General features: G+C 49.9%; 1 protein-coding gene and 1 pseudogene across 7 annotated transcripts in view; one reads left to right on the top strand and one right to left on the bottom strand.

Annotated features, from left to right (window-relative positions):
* The window catches only part of LOC107529293 (aspartic peptidase retroviral like 1), a 136,041-nt gene that overhangs the window by 45,935 nt on the left and 70,956 nt on the right, over window positions 1-19,150 (bottom strand). The window lies entirely within an intron of this gene.
* On the top strand, window positions 18,270-18,562 carry LOC107529295 (ubiquitin-conjugating enzyme E2 G2 pseudogene; annotated as a pseudogene).

Genomic DNA, 19,150 nt, shown 5'->3' on the forward strand with positions numbered 1-19,150 from the left:
TGTAAAATTCTTAGGAAGTGATGAATTTTGAGTAGTTATCTTTGTTTTCAATATAATCAATCTAATTGTAATTTTATTTTATACAATTTATTTTTTTAATAATACCTAGGTTTAACTACTGCCTCATAAAATTCCAGAAAATGTAACAATCAGCTCTCAGGAGCTGGTGCAATCTGAGCACAGCTGGCTCCAACCCCCTACCCCCAGCTCTGCTTTGAAAGAGGCCTTCAAACACCTCTCCCAACCTGATGGCCCCTCCAATGTACATGTTTCAGGTCTTATCTTAAAAGCAAAACTGAACTCATTGTCTTGCTCTCAAACCTGCTCCTCTCCAAGGCTGCCACCTTGGTGAGTGAAAGACTTCACCTTCCACTCAGCAACCCAAGCCAGACCCCATGGCATCACCATCCTGCCACCTTCACACCTCCTCTGGCACCAGGTCACTTCCATCTAAACCCTCTCAACTCTGCCCCTGTTCTGTCCCCCGGCCTGCTCAGGACCACACCCCTTCACCTCCTCCCCAGGCACCCCACAGCCTGGCACTGCCTGCCTTCCTCTACCCTGTTGTATACTGGGCAAAGCCAGGCTCCCCAGAGTCCAACAGTCATTGTCCCTTGTCCCATTTCTCCAGAGTCATCTGTGGCACATCCTGCACACTCAGTCTCTGCTCTAGCAGCAGACCTAGCTATAGTTTCCTCAACACGTCTCTCTCCCCCAAACCTGCACCCTTTGTACAGGCCAGACCCTGTCCCTGGACGCCCTTCTCCATTCAAATTCCTGCTTCACAATTCTTAGCCCTTCTTTTGGACTCACCTCAAATATTAGCACCCCAGTGAGTGCTCCAACCCCAAGCAGAATCCATTCATTTGGTTACTCATGCATTCCTTCATTACTAATATTTGTTTAATGCCAACCAAGTACCAGGGTCTGTGCTAGATGCTGGGGATGCAGAAATGAGCCTGGCTCTCAGAAAGCTCTCAGTCTAACAAGGGAAACAGAGCTAGGGCCAGCAGTCCCTGGTAGGCAGAGCTCTGCGGAGGTGCTGGGAAAGAGCAGAAGGGGGACACCCTTACTCCTGGGGCTTGTAGCCCTTGATCTGGTCTTTGATGGATGGGTAGGAGCTCGCCATGTGAAGGATGGGGGCGAGTGCTCCAGGCAGAGGGAAGTAGATGCAAAGGCCCGAGGCATGAGAATGCCCGCGGTGCTGCAGGGGATGCAGTTTGGCTAGCCCTCGGGGGTCCAGAGGAAGGCAAGACCAGATCCACAGGGTTTTAACTGGCACGTGGAAGAGCTGGAATGGCGATGCTGGCAGTGGTGATGGCAATGGGAGCAACGGAAGTCTTCCTGCGCCAGAGGCACTGGCCTTTCAGAAGGCTCAATTTGAGAACTATGACGGAGAGACACCGGATGAGATTCCAGCGCTGGGCTGAGAGATGAACCGGGCAGTGCAGTTAAGAGACGCTGAAGGCTACCTTCAGGGGCAGTGCCATGGGAAGGAGCACGCAGCTTGGGAGCAAGTGCAGAAGTAGAATCAGCAGTTGCTGGTGCCCACCAGGAAGGGAGCCCTGAGGGGGCTGCCCCAGTTTCTGGCCTGGGTGACTTTGAGGAGGATGGTGGCACCCTCTGGTGAGGCTTTGTGGGTGACCATGAGTTCATCCCAGGACACGCTGGTGTTAAGGCACCCATGGTGCAGCCAATGGAAAGGTCCCCTCACCAGCTGGCTACTGGAATCTGGACTTCAGGAAAAACTCCTCACTGAAAGGTGGGATTTGAAAGTCATCAGCAAGTCAGCATCTGGGAATCACCTCCCTCATGGAAGGGAAGGAGAAGGTTGGGAAGCTGAGATGATGGCCACCAAGGGTGTGGGGTCCCTAGGAAGATAAGCAGGGGAGTCAACCCACAAGGCCCCTGAAATATTAGCCGCTGGGCAGTGGAAGAACTGTCTTTATGGAGATGAGCCAGGACACGGGGAAACCAGGCAGGTAATATTCAGACCGACCAGCCAGGAAAGTGGATGTCAGTTGGGATTCTCTGGGAAGCAGATACCAAGTGGAGTTAGAAGTACAAGAGATTTAGTGGGATGGTGATACCTGTGAGAGACAGTGGGGAGCAGGAGGCCTTTAGGTGGAGAGCAGCAGGCAGGACAGGCAGACTTGGGGCAGAAGTGGCCGAGCCCTCACACCCCTGCCATGCTCACCGCTGGCTGCATCTGGGGGCTGCAGCTGACCGTGCTTCCCCCTCAACCTCTCTGGTTTCCTTGCAGGGAGGACTGAGCAGCACCCCTCCATGGCTGCCATGGCAGGGTGCTGCCTATCTGGTAACCTCTGATTTTCCAGAGAAGTGGGATTTGGGTTGTGTGCCCAAAGTGTGGTGGAGAGGCTATGGGGTAGATGACAGCAGAGGAGGCTTGGAAGAATTCTAGGGGCAGGGAAGAGGCTGATGATGGCTGGTTGAGGTTTGGTTGTGATTGTTGGCCTAGAGTTTTAGCAGCTCCAATCCCCCCATCGGGGAGATGAGGGTGGCAGGAGGCCGATCTGACCCAGAGCTGGGATGTCCTAGCCTGGCCAGAGGCAGTGGTGGGACAGAGGAGAAAGAGGTTGGCAGGTTGGGGAAGATGTGTCTGATGTGAGGGAAAGGGTCTGGGCCTTCAGGAGAAGATGAGGTCAGGCTGGAGGGGAAGGTTCCAGGGAACCTCCAGGTCGAGGGCAGGGGTGGTGGGACTTGTGGATGAAAACTCTGGAAAGGAAAAGGCTGGGATCAGAAAGTAAGGATTCCGGAATTGGTTAAGAGCCACCGTAGAACAGTTCTGGAGAATGACATTAGGTGGCTGAGGAGGGCAGAGAGCCATGAGGCTGTTCCCAGGGTATGGGGTCATGGGCTGATGGCATGTTTACATCCCTGTCACATACCCTGTTGGCTCGCTGCCCTGCACCCCTAGAGCCCCTAGAGCATCCAGAAACAGGTCCTCGGGCACAGAGCAGGCGCTGATCATGTACCTGGCAGCTCCCCCATCCTTTAGGGAGTTGGTAAATTTGGAAAGTACCCAAAATCACTTGAGGAAAAGACTGTAGCAGATACATCTGAATTTGCCAAGAGACTGTGCTACCAGATTGGAGACAGAGGCCAAGTCCGTGGTTTTCTCCCTGTGATTTCACATTTTCACTGGTAAAATGTGGACCTTGCTGAGTGATAAAGGAGAACAAAATTGAGAGTGGCGGAGACATGAGCCAGAACGCCCCTCACTGTGCCAGGAGTAGGGCCAAAGGTGATTTATAGAACGACGGGTCAGACGAACGTAAAGGAATGGCCGAGACTGCCTATTTGATGTCCCCCTACCCTTCCCCATGGTCAGTATGAATTTGCTTTTGGGCTGAGCCAAGGTCCATTTCTAGACAGACTGGGGCGGCAGACATATGCTGGAAACTGCGCACCTCAGGCACAAGGGGAAATACCTGTCCTTGCTCAAAAGTTACGGGAAGTTGCCAAATGAGCCAAAAGAAGAACCAGCATGCTTGTTGCTCTCTGTTCTCTCCCCACACGCAGCTGTTGCTTCATGAGGGTCAAAACAGGCAAGATAAAATCTGTCCGACTCGCAGCTCAAAGAAGCAGGACTTAGAAATGTGGCCTGACTGCAGCTCTGCCCACCCAGTGCCCTCTCTCCCACTGTGTGGCCTGGGGAGGCCCCAACCCACGACGGGCGGCCTCTGAGGCCTGCACCCCGCTTGGCCAAGGTCTCCGGGCTTCCGTATTCTGATTTCTCGTGATATCCAAATCTGGTTTTAATTCTGGATGGTGGGCCCAGGTGTCTTCATCTTCTCTGACAAGAAGTTGGATATAAGTCAGGGAGGGCGGAAGTCTATGATCCCCCAGCCCCTGCCCTCAGCCGCTGGCCTCACAGAGGAGCTGCGGTGGCGGTTTTCCTGGAGGCCGGGCCCAGCCCCGCAGAGCCTGTCACTCCAATCTGGTCTTGGTGAGGCAGCAACGTGGATGGGCAGCCTTCCTCCTCACCCAGACCAGGGGGACCTGGAAGCAGCCAGGAGTCAGCCCCAGAGCCCCGAGGTTGAGTGGAAGCTCTCGGGCAGCCCATGGGACCCCTGGAGACTGCTATGCAGGAGAGAATACAACCAAGACACGTTCCTGGGCATGAAACATGTCCTTCCTGGAACCTGACGCCGGGCCCTTGCCCAGAGGTGATTTTCAGATCCTTCTGTTGAACGCTCTCCAGAATTATCTGAGGGAATGAATGAATGACACTGACACTGAATCAGAAGCTTTCAAAACCTGTACGCTTCTGGGTTAAGAAAGCCCTTTACCAGCCTCTTTCGTTTCATTCAGAGACCCCCACCTCACCCCACCAGTGGACAACTATGGCAGACCCCCTTCTCCCTCCAGGTTCAGAATATCACACACACAAATTGGGCAAAAATGTAAGAATTCAAATTCACCTTATTTATTTTTAATTATGGGATTTTCCAGTGTCTCAAAAGAAAATTACAACCCCAGGCAGGCATATATAAGTAAACAACGTAAAGACTCTGGCAGCAAGCCAACTGTGGGTGGGAGTCACCGGCAAGGGGAACTCTGCTCCCCTCCACCAGTTCTGTAATTGTTTCAGAGGTGTCATTCCTGCTCCCCCGACTGTACTGTAAGTTGTGTAAGATGCTGTCGAAAGAGCATGGGGTTGAAAGGCAGGAACCTCAAGTTCCAAACCCACAATGGCCCCGACAGGAACCTCAAGTTCCAAACCCACAATGGCCTCCAAGTAGCCGTGTGACCTTGAGGGAGCTTCCCGGCATTGCTGAGCTGTCCTGCCCCATCTGTAAAATGAAAGATGGCCTTAGAACTTCTGTCTGAGATTTCCACAGTACGCACAGGGCCTGGCGCAGTACCACCTAGGGAGGGCTTGATGAAAAGACATGGCCTAGCATGATTTTTTTTCAGTAGAACCCCAAACCTGGCTTAAGATTTGGTTAAATAAACTGCCATTTTCCAACAAGTTCATCAGAAAAGTTGAATAAAATGCATCTTTGGGAGGTCACAAGTCTTGGAATTTTCTCTTTCTCCAAACCAATATTTAGCCCCTGGGGTGAAGGGGAGATATGTGGAAATTAGAAGTAGGAGTAACAACAATGGGGGCAGCAGAGGGACCACTGTGACAGAATCATTGAGGGGGAGGCTTGTTGGTGTCACTCTAAACTGATCCATTCCAGGATGTCTTGGATCTGTCTCTAGGTCGTGAGCCCCAGGTACGGGTCCCTGCCCTTGGGTGGTGCATGATAACAGTGGCATGTGTCTGCCCAGAACTGAATGCAAACCCAGACACCACTTCCCAACCAGCAGGCAGGCTGGGGTACTCTGGGACCACCTTTGCATGAGCATGACTGGCCAGGTGCCTGTCCCACCTGTGGAGAGAGGACAGCCCTCTACAGGGCAGGCTCGCAGGCAGGGTCCTGGGCCTTGCGTCCTGGCAGCAACCCCAGAACTCTGAGAAATGCTTGCTCAGAGAGCCTTGTCCCCATGGGGTGCTCATGTTCTTCCAACACCCCCTCTCCACCTCTTCAGGACTCAGGGGATATGGGAACCTGTGAGTCTCTTCAGGGAGGGTTTTCTCAGGCTGGTTCTGAGGATGGTCACACACTTGTCCTAGGATGTTTGCCTTCTAAGTCCCTCTGATCCCCTGAGGGGACACAACCCAGAGGGCTGAACAGCTCAGCTTCAGAGTGAGGCCAGCTCTGCCCCTCACCTACCTGACCTCTGTTTCCTCTTTGATAAAATGAAAATAATAGGGCCAACCCAACAAGCAGTTCTGCAGATTAAATGAGAGAATGTGTGGAGAGCACTTAGCCCAGCCCAGAGCTGGCTCATCTTTACCATGACGTTACACAGAGCTACAAAAAACTCACAGATTAGGCCAATTAGCCTCAGTTAAAATCTGTCTTCCTGGCCAGGTCACATGAGTGGGAAAGGCCAGGAACTGCACAACAAAAGAAGCCGTGCCCCCGACCCCCAGAAGTGGCCGATTTGAGGACGGTGAGTACTCACGGCTGCGGGAGAGGTTACGGCACCCACCCCTCATTGCACAGCTGAGGGACAGGCTGAGAGACAGCGGGTGATGTGCCCGAGGCCACACTGAAGGTTTGTGACAGTACTGGGACAAGAGGATATACCTTCTAATTTCCTCTTGGTGTGGCCAGACTATTTTCTCACATATTATTTGTGTTTAGATGGTTGCAGTTTTCCTTTCCCTTCCCATTCCAAGAAGGTCTTGGATCTGTCCTCTTTGAGTATCAGGACCAGACAGAAGCCACCCAGGCCCTTCTCTCCTTAGTATTTTCCTGAGCCTGGGCTTCTAGGAGACTCTGGGGGAGTGTCTTGAAGGCACCTTGGAAGGGAAGAAATGACAGGGAGCAGGAATAGGATGGAGACCCGGGTTCTGCACCTCCAGGAAGGGGCAGGCCTCTGAGGTGGGCGGCGGGGCCTGGGCGCAGAGTCTGAGCCTTGCCGGGCACCTGGGCCCATGAGAGTGCACAGTCCACAAAAGTGCCCCTTTCCTGGGCAGCCCCATAAGCCTCCTGGGTTCTGGGTGACCCTAACCAAGAGGGAGCCTATAATCACCACATTGGAATTTCCTCCCCGTCAGGTAAGGTGGGAGCTCAGGGTCGGAACTGAGTTGACCTCAGGGGCATTTCTTTCCCTCTTGGGATGGTGGATTGATAGTCATACTGTCCACATGAGGCACTGCTCAGTCCCCTTTGTGACATCGTTACCTATGATGTATAGTGCTTTACAAAGTGCCTTCATAATCGTCCACTCGGTCCCTGCCTGTTAACCCAATGAAAATCTAGAACTCAGAAAATGGACCAACTTTCTCAACTTCGCATAAGTATAAGAGAACTAGGATGAAGCCCCATATCTCCTGACTCCCAGACAGTGCTCTTTACAACACGTCACTGCCCACTCTGCACAGCGCCAGGTGAGCCCACTCACCGAGAGCATCCCTCGCTGTCACCCAGGTTCCACAGCCCGCAGGCCTCGGTACAGCTTTCCGGGCGCTCACCTGACCCTGAGTGTATGTCAGCTTGAATGGAAGCTAAAGGCCTCGACATTGACAAAACCCCTATAGTTATTGGGAAATCAAAACAAAAAGTACAACTGGCCAACAAACAAATGAAAAAACTGGTAAATCCTCTAGCAATTAAGAAGTATGTTGTTGCTGTTATGATTATTAGGTTGGCAAAGTCTTATTTCCCCTATAGTACTGGTGGGAATATAAATTAATACAACTTCTATACACACACATACACACATCAAAAAGCTTTTAAAGTATTCACACCCTAAATACAACATGGTGTTTTGGACTAGATCCTGGAATGGAAAAGGGACATTAGTAAGAAAACTGTTGGAAGTCAAATAAGGCCTGGAGTTTCTTTGGTAGTAGCATACCAATGTTAATTTATTAGTTTTAACAACTATACTCTGGTTAGGTAGGATATTAGCTGGGTGAGGGGTATATGGAAACTCTCTGTACTGTCTCTGTAAATCTAAGATTATTTCAAAACAAAAGGTTTAATTTTTTAAATAGTCAAATTCTTTTACCGAGAATTTCACTTCTAAGAATTTATCTCAAAACTTATCAGAGATGTAGATGGACATTTACGTACAAGGATATTGCACCACTTATGATAAGCACAAAAATGTGGAAATTATCTTCATGTCTAAGAATAGCAGGGTGGCTCAATAAGTTACAATGTATCTAATTATGATAGAATGTGGTCAGAAAGAATCACATTTTAATAATATTTATTGACATGGAAAATGCTTACAATAAGTGGTAAAGTGAAAGAATTAGAACACAAAACTATATATATTTTAAGCTCAATACAATTTAAAATGACATAAGCAAGAAGGAAATATACCAATATATTAAAAGTACTTATTAATGGACCATATAGAGTGAATTTTATTTTCATATAACATAATAACATGTTCATTGTAGAAAATTTATATATAAATTTTATTTATATTATAAATGTTAGTTATAATCAGGGGAAAAGGGTATAAAAAATCCCCAACCCATGGCAGTTCCTCAAAAATTTAAACACAGAATTACCATATGACCTGGCATTTTCACTACTACGTATATACTCAAGAGAACTGAAAACATATGTCCACAAAAAGAACTTATATATGAACATTCATAGCAATATTATTTATAATAACCAAAAAGTGGAAATAGTGCACATGTCCATCAGGATACACAAGATGTGGTCTATCCATACAATGGAATATTATTCAGCAATAAACAGGAATGAAGCACTGATACATGCTTCAACGTGGATGACCCTGGAAAACTTCATGTTTAGTGAAAGATGCCAGACACAAAAGGCCACTTATCGTAGGATTCTATCCATATGAAATGTCCAAAATAAGCAAATACATAGAGATGGGATGGAGATTAGTGGTTGCCAGGGTCTGGGTGGTAGGAAGTGACTCCTAAGGGTCTAGAGTTTCTATTTGGGGTGATGAAAATGTTCTGGAATTAGATAGTGGTGATGGTTGCACAACATTGTGAAGATACTAAAAATCACTGAATTGTACATTTTAAAGGGTGAATTTTGTGGTTTGTGGATTATCTAAAAAAAAAAAGAGAGAAAGAAAAAAATTCCCCTCTCCAAATGCCATATTTCACTGCTACTCATAATTTTCTTTTTAAAAAACTGTTTTCCTTCCTTGTAAATGATGCTCAGGCTAGTAGAACCCAGCTGCCCCCCAGGCCAGGCCCACGGAGGCAGAGCAGGCGGCCATCTGCTACTGTCGTGGACGGAATCCTGCGGTGACTGTGACTGGGATCTCTCCTCAGTCAGCTCCTTCCTTCCTCACCAGTCCATTCCTTCTTTCCTTCCATCCTTCCTTCTCTTCCTCTCCCTCTCCCCCTCCCCCTCCGGGATTAGAGCTGCACTGCGGGGGGGGGGGGGGGGGGGGGTCGCCCGCAATGAACAGCTAATCTTTAGAGCTGCCCTTTGAATAGACACCCCGTCCCATTAAATCTCCCCTATAAGATACACGTTTCCTGGAATTTTCCATTTACCACCTGCGTGGGAATTAATTGACTTAGTCTTCTAATATACAGCTGGCTGAAAGGGAAGGCGTCACAGGAGCTAAGCTTTAATAAGAGCAAAGGGAAAGGGAAGGTACTCTCAGAATAGACACTGGCACTGGGAATGTCCCTGTGCGTCAGGGACCTGAAATCGTGGTCATTCTGCCCAATGTCGCTCACACCAATAGAACGAAACTGTGTTCGGTAAAGCAGATCAGAAACTTGATTCTCTGGCCAAGGAATGCAGAAGGACAAGCTTGTGCTCAAAAGATCCCTTCTGCCCGATTCTGGGGAGTAAGGAAAGGCTGGGTTTGGGGTGAGTGAGGCGGGTTCAGGGGCAGAGATTTTCTAGGAAAAAGTGGGAGAGTTCTTGGACTTCCAAGGGAGCATGTGCAGTTCCAAAACATGCTTGGAACATGCCTAGCCGAACATCGCATGTCTCATTTTAATGTTAAATCTCCGCCCCGGGAGTGATTGTTAGAATACTAATGAATGAAACTTCATAAAAGGTCACTTGGGAAGGGGTTTCAGATTCCATTTAAGGGAGAACTCCATCTCCCTAAATTCCCAGTGGGACTGTCAGCACAGAATCCAATCCAGCCAATGAAACTCCATCTGGAGATCACATGAGGAGGCTGGCACCACCTCTGCCCAAAGTTTGCCTTCCTGTTCCTAAAACCCCAGGTCCAGCTTTCCTGGCCTTCCTGAGGTCTCAGAGTCAACCTTTTAAGTCTATGGGCAAGGATTCTTCAGAAAAATAACTTTTTTTTGGGGGGGGGGCTTATGTTAGTTACAGCCAAACTGATAAACGTATGCAAAACATGATGCTGTGGTACAAATAATTCCCGTTATTTACTGAGTGTCTACCATGTGCTGAGAACAGTGTGGGGTCCATCACACACATTAATCTAATTCTCATTCCACAAATGCAGAAACTAGGAGTACTCAGAGAGATTAATACCATGTCTACAATTCTACAATTAAAGAAGATAGAAAGGGGATTCAGGTCCAGTTTGATCCAGCTTCCAAGTCTAGGCAGGCTCTCCTTCCCTCCTTCCTTCCTCCTTCCTTCCTTCCTTCCTTCCTTCCTTCCTTCCTTCCTTCCTTCCTTCCTTCCTTCCTTCCTTCCCTCCATCCCTCCCTCCTTCCCTCCCTCCCTCCCTCTCTTCCTTTTGGATTGAACCTTTGGGCAGAGAACTGATTAAGCAAACTCTTCAGTTCATGGTACTTGATCACCATCGGTCCATGCAAAGCCCCTATCTTGTTTATTTACCAAGTTATTATTAGTCTTCCCACTGCACTGCACCACCTTCGCACTGCTCAGGATCATGGCTCACAGGTGATAGGGTTTGGCCTCTCACCGACAGGCACTCCAGATATTTGGGAGGGTCACACCTTGGGTTTCTTTGTTTCCTTGAGGATCAAAATCCAGTTTGACCTGGTAACCTTTTCCACATTACTCTCCAACACTCCATCAGTTGGCCAATCCATCAGCCCTGGGCTGGGCTGAAATGTGGAATTGGTAAGAAAGGGAAGACCCAGTCTTCACCCTTAGGAAATTTAAAATTCACGTATCTGTCCACTCAACAAATACTCATGGCATACTGACTTCATGTGCCAGGTATAGAGATAGAAAGATGAATGCGACAGTTGTGTCCTCTGAGAGCTAATGCCCAGTCAGGGAGAAGACAATTAAGCAATTAGACCAGTGTCACAAGGCTGTGCTAGGGGAGGTGGAGGAAGTCATGTGGACACAGAACCCAGGCCTGGGCATGACTCAGATGGTAACAATACAGGAGTCAAGAAGAAATATAAATCTACAAGTACAATTGTTTCTGCTCATATGCCTCAGCATCGTACAATAATGATGGCTGGGATTTTCATCGGATTTGGAGGGGAAGTGTGGGGTGGCTAAACTTAAAATGCAAACTTTATGGCATGTAATAAATGTGGGAAGCCAGGGGAACACTGCAGAGAAGGAAGCAGTCATCCTAGACTAGACCCGCGGATACTGGGACCAGGGGAGGCCTGACAGGAGGCCCATCTGACTGTAGGATGGGACACAGAGATCTCGTATGCAGATACCTTTACTGGGGATACTAACAGGGTGTCTAATCTGAATCCCGAACAAAAGATTCCGCAGAAGGCTCTGCCTTGCAGGCAGCAGTCCTAACTGAGCTGCTTCCCATGTGGGTAAATCTACATGTGGCCGGGGTAAGTGGAAGTGGGGGCCGTTCAGCCATCAGTGGTGACTGGTCCTCCTGAGCAGCCCAGGTGCCCGGCCCAGCAGGCGAGCAGGCCGCAGCGGGCACCCCTCCCCCGCCCAGGCAGAAACTAGTGTGCCCGGGCCAGAATCTGCTCACGAGGGGCTGTCCCTGTGGTAGGTGAAGGCCCCCCAAATTAGCAAGCCTTTACGGGGACCCCTAAAAGGTTCTTTAGCTCAGGCCCGTATGTCCCAGCCCCGCTGTGTTGAGGGAGAGAGCCATATTGGAAGTCAATGCCAGTTTCCCAGACCCCGTCCATGCAGCGACCACAGGAGGAGCCGGAGGTTCTGACATCAGTCTCCAGCCCCCCTCACTCGGGCCTGGGGAGCATTTGACCCAGATAATGAGGGACATGAGGGACACGAGAGCCCCCTTCTGGGGGCCTCACTCTGGTCTCATGCTGACTGGGACCACTAATTGGGGCCGCGGCCCTGTGTGCCTCACTGGAAGCGAGGGGAGTGGGAGGCGGCTGTGAGGTCGCCCGCGGGAAAGACTCGTCCTGCTCCAAGCTGCAGCCGAAGAGGAGGCAGCACCACGTCTGTGCAGTGCCACAGCTCATGCTGGGTGACACCATTCTCCCCGCCCACCAGCGCAGATGGCACAGGGCTGGGCTGGGCAGGGGAGGGGGCTGGCATGGTGAGGAAAGCCCTGCAGATGTCGTGCGCCCGCCTTTGGGCCTTGAGGGATGGGCCACCTTGGGTTAGGTAGAAAGGGAAAGGAGCAGGAATGAATGGTGTTCCAGGACGAGGGAACAGCCTGAACAGAGGTGCAGAAGTTGGAATGGGCTAGCTGACTGGAAGTCCAGCCGAAGCGAGGAGAGGGGACCAGGAAAAGGAGTCCTGGAAAATGAAGACACCCCAAGCCTCCCCCTCCACCTGCCAGCGCACTCCCAGCCTTCCCACAGCCCCGGAGGCAGACCCGCCAATGTTCCCCGGGGGTCTCATCCTCAGGGCATCTCCCATCTCTTCTCCAAACAGCCAAGCTCCCAGATCCACGGAAAACAAGGGTGGCCTTTCACGGCCCTTCACAACGGCCCCTCCTTCCCATTCCTCTGGGATTCCTGACTCTGACCTTGGCTCTGGACGTACTTCTTCCTTTCATGGGGAAAAAAAATCAGAGAGAGAGAGAGGGAGAGAGAAAGAGAGTGCCCTACACCAGCTTAAAACTCTCCAATGAGTCCTCACTGCCTGTGGCAGAAAACCCCAAATCCTTACTCTAGGCTGGCCCCCACCTGCTCCCCGGCCCCTCGGCAGCCTGGCTCGACCACCTCAGCCTCCCTCTCCCAGCTGCTCGTGCTTCGGGGTCTTCCACACCCCCTGGCCTCTGCCCTTGCCATCTCCTCTGCTGAGAAGGCTCTTGGCAGGCAAGCTCCAACTTAAACATTTCCTCACACACGCCTCCCCTCCCCTCCTGGTCTAAACCAGGAACCCCTTTTCACCCTCTCTCACTGGACCCTGTTATTTTCTGTCACAGCATTCATCCCACTTTCTGTAACTGTGTGTCTCTTATTTCCTGCTCACTCTCCGCACTGGAGGGATCTGCCTCTCAAGGTGAGGTCTGTTTCATTCACCCTAATTCCCCAGAGCCCAGCACACATCCTGACATGTATTTGTTTTCTAAATATTTAAATGACACCTGTCTGGCCGTAGGGTGAAAATCTAAGCTCTGGGCACAAAGACCTTTCACAATCTGAACTTTGCCTGCTCTCCTGCCTCATGTCCCTCAAGTTGGCCACCCTCACTCTGACCTCCTTAAGAACCCTGGACTCCAGCCACACCAAGCTCCTTGCTAATTTTTTAACATAATCTGCTTTCTCATCTCCATACTTTTCTCTAAGCTTTTCTCTCAATACAGAGTGGCAAACTCCTCTTTATCCTTCAAGATCCATTCCAACATCCTTCCTGGACTCCCCCAGGCAGCGTGCCTGTCCCTCCCCCCTCCCCACAGCAGGCAGTCCTCTTTCTTGTTCCCCATTAGACTCCTGGAGGCACCCTCTATTCCTCTTCATTTCAAGTGCCTATTACAGGTCTTAGCACACAGTAGGGCCTCAAAGCAAAGATCTTACATGCTGATTGGTTTCTATGCAGTAAGTGTGGGCTTCCTTGTAAGGTAGTTAACTCCCTGCCATGGGGAATTCTTTAAGCAGAGGCTGCAGACTCTATACAACAGTGTTTTTCAAACACTTTGTGATCCATTACACACCCACATAAATATCACACCAAAAAAAAAAAAAAAAGTTTCACAATATGGTACTTCTCTTTTTTTCCATGTGGTACCACCTGGTAATTTTATTGTTTCATGTTTCATAAATGCTAAATTAACCACTAAAAATTGGTTACACGAGCCACAAATGGGTAGAGGCCCAAAGTTTGAAAAGCAGTCCCATGCTGGCCACTGTGTTGGATTCCCTGACCTCCACAGCGCACCACTGCCTCTTGAATGCTGCTCCTCAACACCAGTGGGCACCTCTAAGTAACTTACCCCATTAAAAGGGTGATTCTCTTAGAACTGAGCAGGGACTAGAAAGGGAAGGTCTGTTGACTGGGTGCCAGCTTCAGGTAGAAGGGCTGCTCAGAGACCAAGGCCTCCCATTCATTCAGCCCAACAAATATTTATTGAATATCTACTATATTGTTAGCACTGTCCCAGTCTCTGGGGATAGAGCATGAACAAGAGTTTTTTTCAAACCTGCCACAGCCTGGCTGATGTGGCTCAGTGGTTGGGCATCAAGCTACGAACCAGGAGGTCGTGGTTCGATTCCAGGTCAGGGCACATGCCTAGGTTGCGGGCCCAAACCCCAGTGGGGGGCATGCAGGAGGCAGCTGATCAATGACTCTCATCATTGATGTTTCTATCTCTCCCTCTCCCTTCCTCTCCCTGAAATCAATAAAAAACATTAAAAAATAAATAAGATAAAAATCTTGCCACAATGGCAAGGATGTGGAGAAATTGAAAGCCTTGTTCATTGCTAGTGGGAATGTAAAATGGTGCATCCATTGTGGAAGACAGTATGAATGTTACTCAAAAAGTTAAACGTAGCTCTGGCCGGTGTGGCTGAGTTTGTTGGAGCATGTCCTGTACACCAGAAGGTGGCGGGTTTGATTCCCAGCTAGTGCATATACCAAGGTTGTGGGTTTGATCCCGTTTGGGGCCGCACGCAGGAGGTAACCGATCAACACCAATGTTTCTCTCTTTCTCCCCTCTTCTCTCTCTCAAATCAATAAAATAAAATATACATATATATATATTTTTAAGTTAAACATAGAATTATCATATGATCCAGCAATTCCACTTCTGGGTATATACCCAAAAGAATTGAAAGCAGGGACTAGAACACATATTTGTACAGCAATGTTCACAGCAGCAGTATTCACAATAGCCAAAAGGTGGAAGCAACCCAAATGTCCATTGACAGATAATCGATAAACAAATGTGACCTATACATACAATGAAATATTATTCAAAAAGGAAGGAAATTCTGACACAGGCTACCACACAGATGTACCTTGAAGACATTATGCTAAATGAAATAAGTTAGACACAAAAAGACAAATATTGTATGATTCCACTTATATAAGGTTCCTGGAATAGGCAAATTCAGAGACAGAGTAGCATGGTAGTTGCCAGGACCTGGGGGGAGGGAGGATGGGGAGTCACTGTTTAGTGGGTACAGAGATTCAGTCTGGGATGACAAAAAAGTTCTGGAACTAGACGGCAGTGATGAGTGCAGAGCAATGTGAATGTGCTTAATGCCACTGAATTGTACACTTAAAAATGGTTAAAGTGGTAAATTTTCTGTTGTGTACATTTTACTATGGTTTTTTAAAAACCTGCTACTCGGATCTTATGTTCTAGAGGCACAGACCTGGTGAAGAGCTCATGAACAAAGGGTAGGGCTAACTCTCCCCACCTCAGAGCAGGGGTCATAAACTGCAGCAGGGTGGTAGGAGGGGGTCAAGAAACAGGTCACACAGGTTCCCCCACACTCTCTTCACACAGAACTCTTCCCCTGTAACTTTCATTTTAAGCAAGTTCAGATAAAGTTCTGTCTAGAAAAAAATGTCCCCACATAGATCCATCAATTGTAACAAAGGTGCCGATCTGGCAGAACATACTGATGATGGGGTAGGCTGTGCATATGTGGGGAATCTCTGTACCTTCCGCTTAATTTTTCTGTGAACCTAGAACTGTTCTAAAAAAACAGCCTTTCAGAGGAAAAAAGGGGGGGGGGACACCTCTGCTTAAAAATTTTTTCTAAACCACTGTCTTCCTTCTCTAAAATGACCACTGGGTAAGATGTTTCCGGAGTGAGCAGGCAGGGGCCTATTTGTAGGAGGGGTCCCCTGAGTACTTGCAGGCAGGCAGGTGTTGGCTTTGTGCAGAGGGTCTTGTGAGCGGGCGGGGGTCTAAGGAGCAGGAGACCGGCCTGGAAGGGCAGGGCCCTCAGAGCCCTTCTGGCCCTTGCCCTAGGCTGGGGTGGTCAGATATCAGATCTCTGGCTCCCTCTCCTCCCGAGGGCAGGGTTCTTGGCTGAGTCACCTCTGGTCTTGCCCAGGGTGGGGTGTGGAACAGGCACCTCATTTTGACCTTGGAAACCTTAGCTTCAAGTCCCAGCTCTGCCCTTTATAAGACACTTAACGTCCCAGCCTGTTTACTTAGCTGTAAAATGGGGATGATCTGACACCTCCCAAGATACGATGTGCATGACGCCACCGGAGGACGCTCAGCACGGGGCCAGGCACAGACAGGGTGTGCACAAGGAGCTTTAGTGTCAGGCCCTAAAGCTAAGGAATGTGGGCCCCGGCTGTGCCTGCACCCTCAGACCTGCCCAGCTGGACTGGCCAGTCCTAGCATTTTCTTGGGGTACAGAAAGGGCACCTCGTGCACAGCCGCCCCCACAGCAAACAGCCAGGAGAGCACGGGACCAACAAGACAGCAGCCCTGAGATGCCTGAAAATGCTGTGGAGCCGCGTCATGGTTTCAGGAGCTGGTTTCTGGGAAGGAGGCCCCAGCCCACTCCACCCCCACAGGGACCTTCTCCAAACCCCTTCTCCACATGTGATAGCTCTCCACCTTCCATACTGGGCTGTGACTTCTTGAAGGCAGGAATCCAGCCTACTCCTCTCTACTCTCCCAGCACACAGAACTCAGTAACTGTGTGATAAATCAGTGGTGGTGGTGGTGACAATAATGGGGACAGTGCCAATGTCAGCAGCTATCTGGTACGTGGCCCTTCCACGGGTGTGGCACCATTCTAAGTGCCTTGCTTTAGCTCTTCTAACCCTCACAAAAGTCCCAGCAGGTGTGTACTATTGCCATGATCCTTATTTTTAATGAAGGGACTGAGGTGCAGAGAGGAACTTGCCAAAGGTCACAGGCAAAGTGACTTGAAGCCGGGTACCTCAGTCTGCCCTTTTACTGCTACTCCAAAGTGCTGACTCCTTAGGGGGCAAATCAATGTCTAGGGAAGGGACTTTAGAATCCACAGGCCACCTTTCTTAGCAGGCTCTGCAGTGCCCTCTGAGATGTCCCTGGCAGGGAGACCATCCCAAGACTGTTCATACCTCCCATTAACAGGAAGACCCAGGACATCTTTCTCAGATGGAATCCAGGCCTGCTTCCCTCTCATATGGCCCACCCTGTGCAAAAACAGAACTGCCCCTCCTTCTCCCTCAGGTGGCTCTTCAGGTATCTGGACTCACCTCTCTGCCCCCAGCTGATGGTTCCTGACTCATCACTCACTCCTCTGTCCACAGGCCCTCTCCCTCATGGTGGCCTGCCCTGAGTGTTTCCTACTTGGTTCGTCTTCAAGACCCTGTGCCCCACAGTGGACATCCACATGGCCTGAGGAGCGGGGAGTGGGGAAGGGCTGCATCCCCTCCTTCGTCCTAGGTCCATGCCTCCCATGTATGTCTGGGCTCTTCTGAGCCCAACAATCCTGGTCCACAGTCTGGTCTGTGGAAAATCAGTCCCCTGGGACCCTTCACAAACCCATCTCTATGTACCTGGATGAGTAATTTTTAACCCAAATATAAAATGTTACATTTTCCCTTGTAAAATGCCCTCCTTTTTTCCACCCTAACAAAACTGATTTAAATCCTGACTTCGTCACCCCAAAGCCATGTCACTTGTCCCTCACAGGGCTGTGGCATCTGTAGCCTAGAGGAGCCTACCTGTAGAGTCTTTATTTATTTATTGGAACTGCTGAACAGGACAGCTTTCAATTTCCTCACCTGTGTTTAAATCTAGGACTCACAAATGGAGGTGTCTCTGGTTAGACCACACCTCTCCCCGGCAGTGCTGATTCAGGTGCCAGTCAACAGGGATGAATGTGACAGTAGGGACTGTGAAAGGTGAGTTCTGCCTCGGGAAGGGGTTGCGGGCTTCTGCTAACATCTCCTCTACTACTGGGAACTTCATTTTACCCCGTATGGTCTTCGTTACTTTCTCCCCGTGTGAGGACTATCCCCCAAGTAGTCCTCAAATTAAAGGGAGGCGGAGCTGGTGGCACGGGGACTGGGAGCTCTCCTTTCCCTCTCACATGAACACTCCACTCCTCCCTGCAGAAAGCCTGTCTTCACCCAGCTCATCCTCTTGCTCCAAACTGACCTCAGTACGGAAGCCGATGGCTCTGCGCCCCAGGGCTCACCCGGGTAACCCCGGCGGCACCAGAGGGTACCAGGGCCTAGCGTCTGGGTCCCAGGCACGGCTGTTACCCCGACAATGGCAGGGACGCGCTCAAGAGGCTGATGGTCCAGTATAAACAATCAACACCGACTCCTCCAGAGGGAACTGTGGCAGGCCCCACGAATGAAGAGGGCTTTTTTGAATGGGAGGCACTGATCATGGGCCCAGAAGACACTTGCTTTGAGTTTGGTGTTTTTCCTGCCATCCTGAGTTTCCCGCTTGATTACCCATTGAGCCTTCCAAAGATGAGATTTACCTGTGAGATGTCCCATCCCAACATCTACCCTGATGGCAGAGTCTGCATTTCCACGCTCCATGCTCCAGGTGACGACCCCATGGGCTCCGAGAGCAGCGTGGAGAGGTGGAGCCCTGTGCAAGCGCGGCCAGGATCTTGCTGTCGGTGGGGAGCATGCTGGCAGAGCCCAATGTGGACACTTCCAAAGTGAAGCGGGATGACCAAGAGCAGTTTTACAAGATCACCAAGCAGATCGTGCAGAAATCTCTGGGGCTCTAAGGCCTTGCCATGTGTGCACAGTCACCACCAAGCAGCTTCCAGTGTTTCTCCTCCAGGACACTGAGTGACAGTGACATTCTGTGCTGGTACCAAACAAGGCAAGCCCGAAGAACTGCAGCTCTGGTCTTCTCTTCCACCCTTCCCACCCCAAACAGCTTCTCTTCTGAAATTATAGTTTATGTAGGATGATGACACTTGGATGCAGCTTTGGAGTGTTCCCAACAAGGTGGTTCAGGTAGATTGTCCAGGCTGTCACCACTACCTCTCCCAGCTGAAGCACCTGCGAACCCAACAGCTAGTAGCCTCCCCTCCCGAGGGCTGAGGGGTATGTGCTGGCCTCCGGGGACTGGAACCAGTAATGCTCCTTCCGAAGAAACGGGGCTGGGTGTCTGTGGGTCCCTCCGGCTCCCTGTGTGCCCACAAATACGTTATATTTTACAGGCAGGTGTTTTTCTTATAATCTAGTTACATCTCTTTCACTTGTTGTGTATTATAAACTATCATGCTTAGAAATACTTTCAGGAAATAAATACTTTTTTAAAATGTGAAAAACAAAGAAGAAGCTAACAAGCAGCCTCTGTGCTGGCC

The sequence above is a fragment of the Miniopterus natalensis genome, chromosome 13 (genome assembly GCF_054644295.1).
Source record: "Miniopterus natalensis isolate mMinNat1 chromosome 13, mMinNat1.hap1, whole genome shotgun sequence".
Lineage (NCBI taxonomy): Eukaryota > Metazoa > Chordata > Mammalia > Chiroptera > Miniopteridae > Miniopterus > Miniopterus natalensis.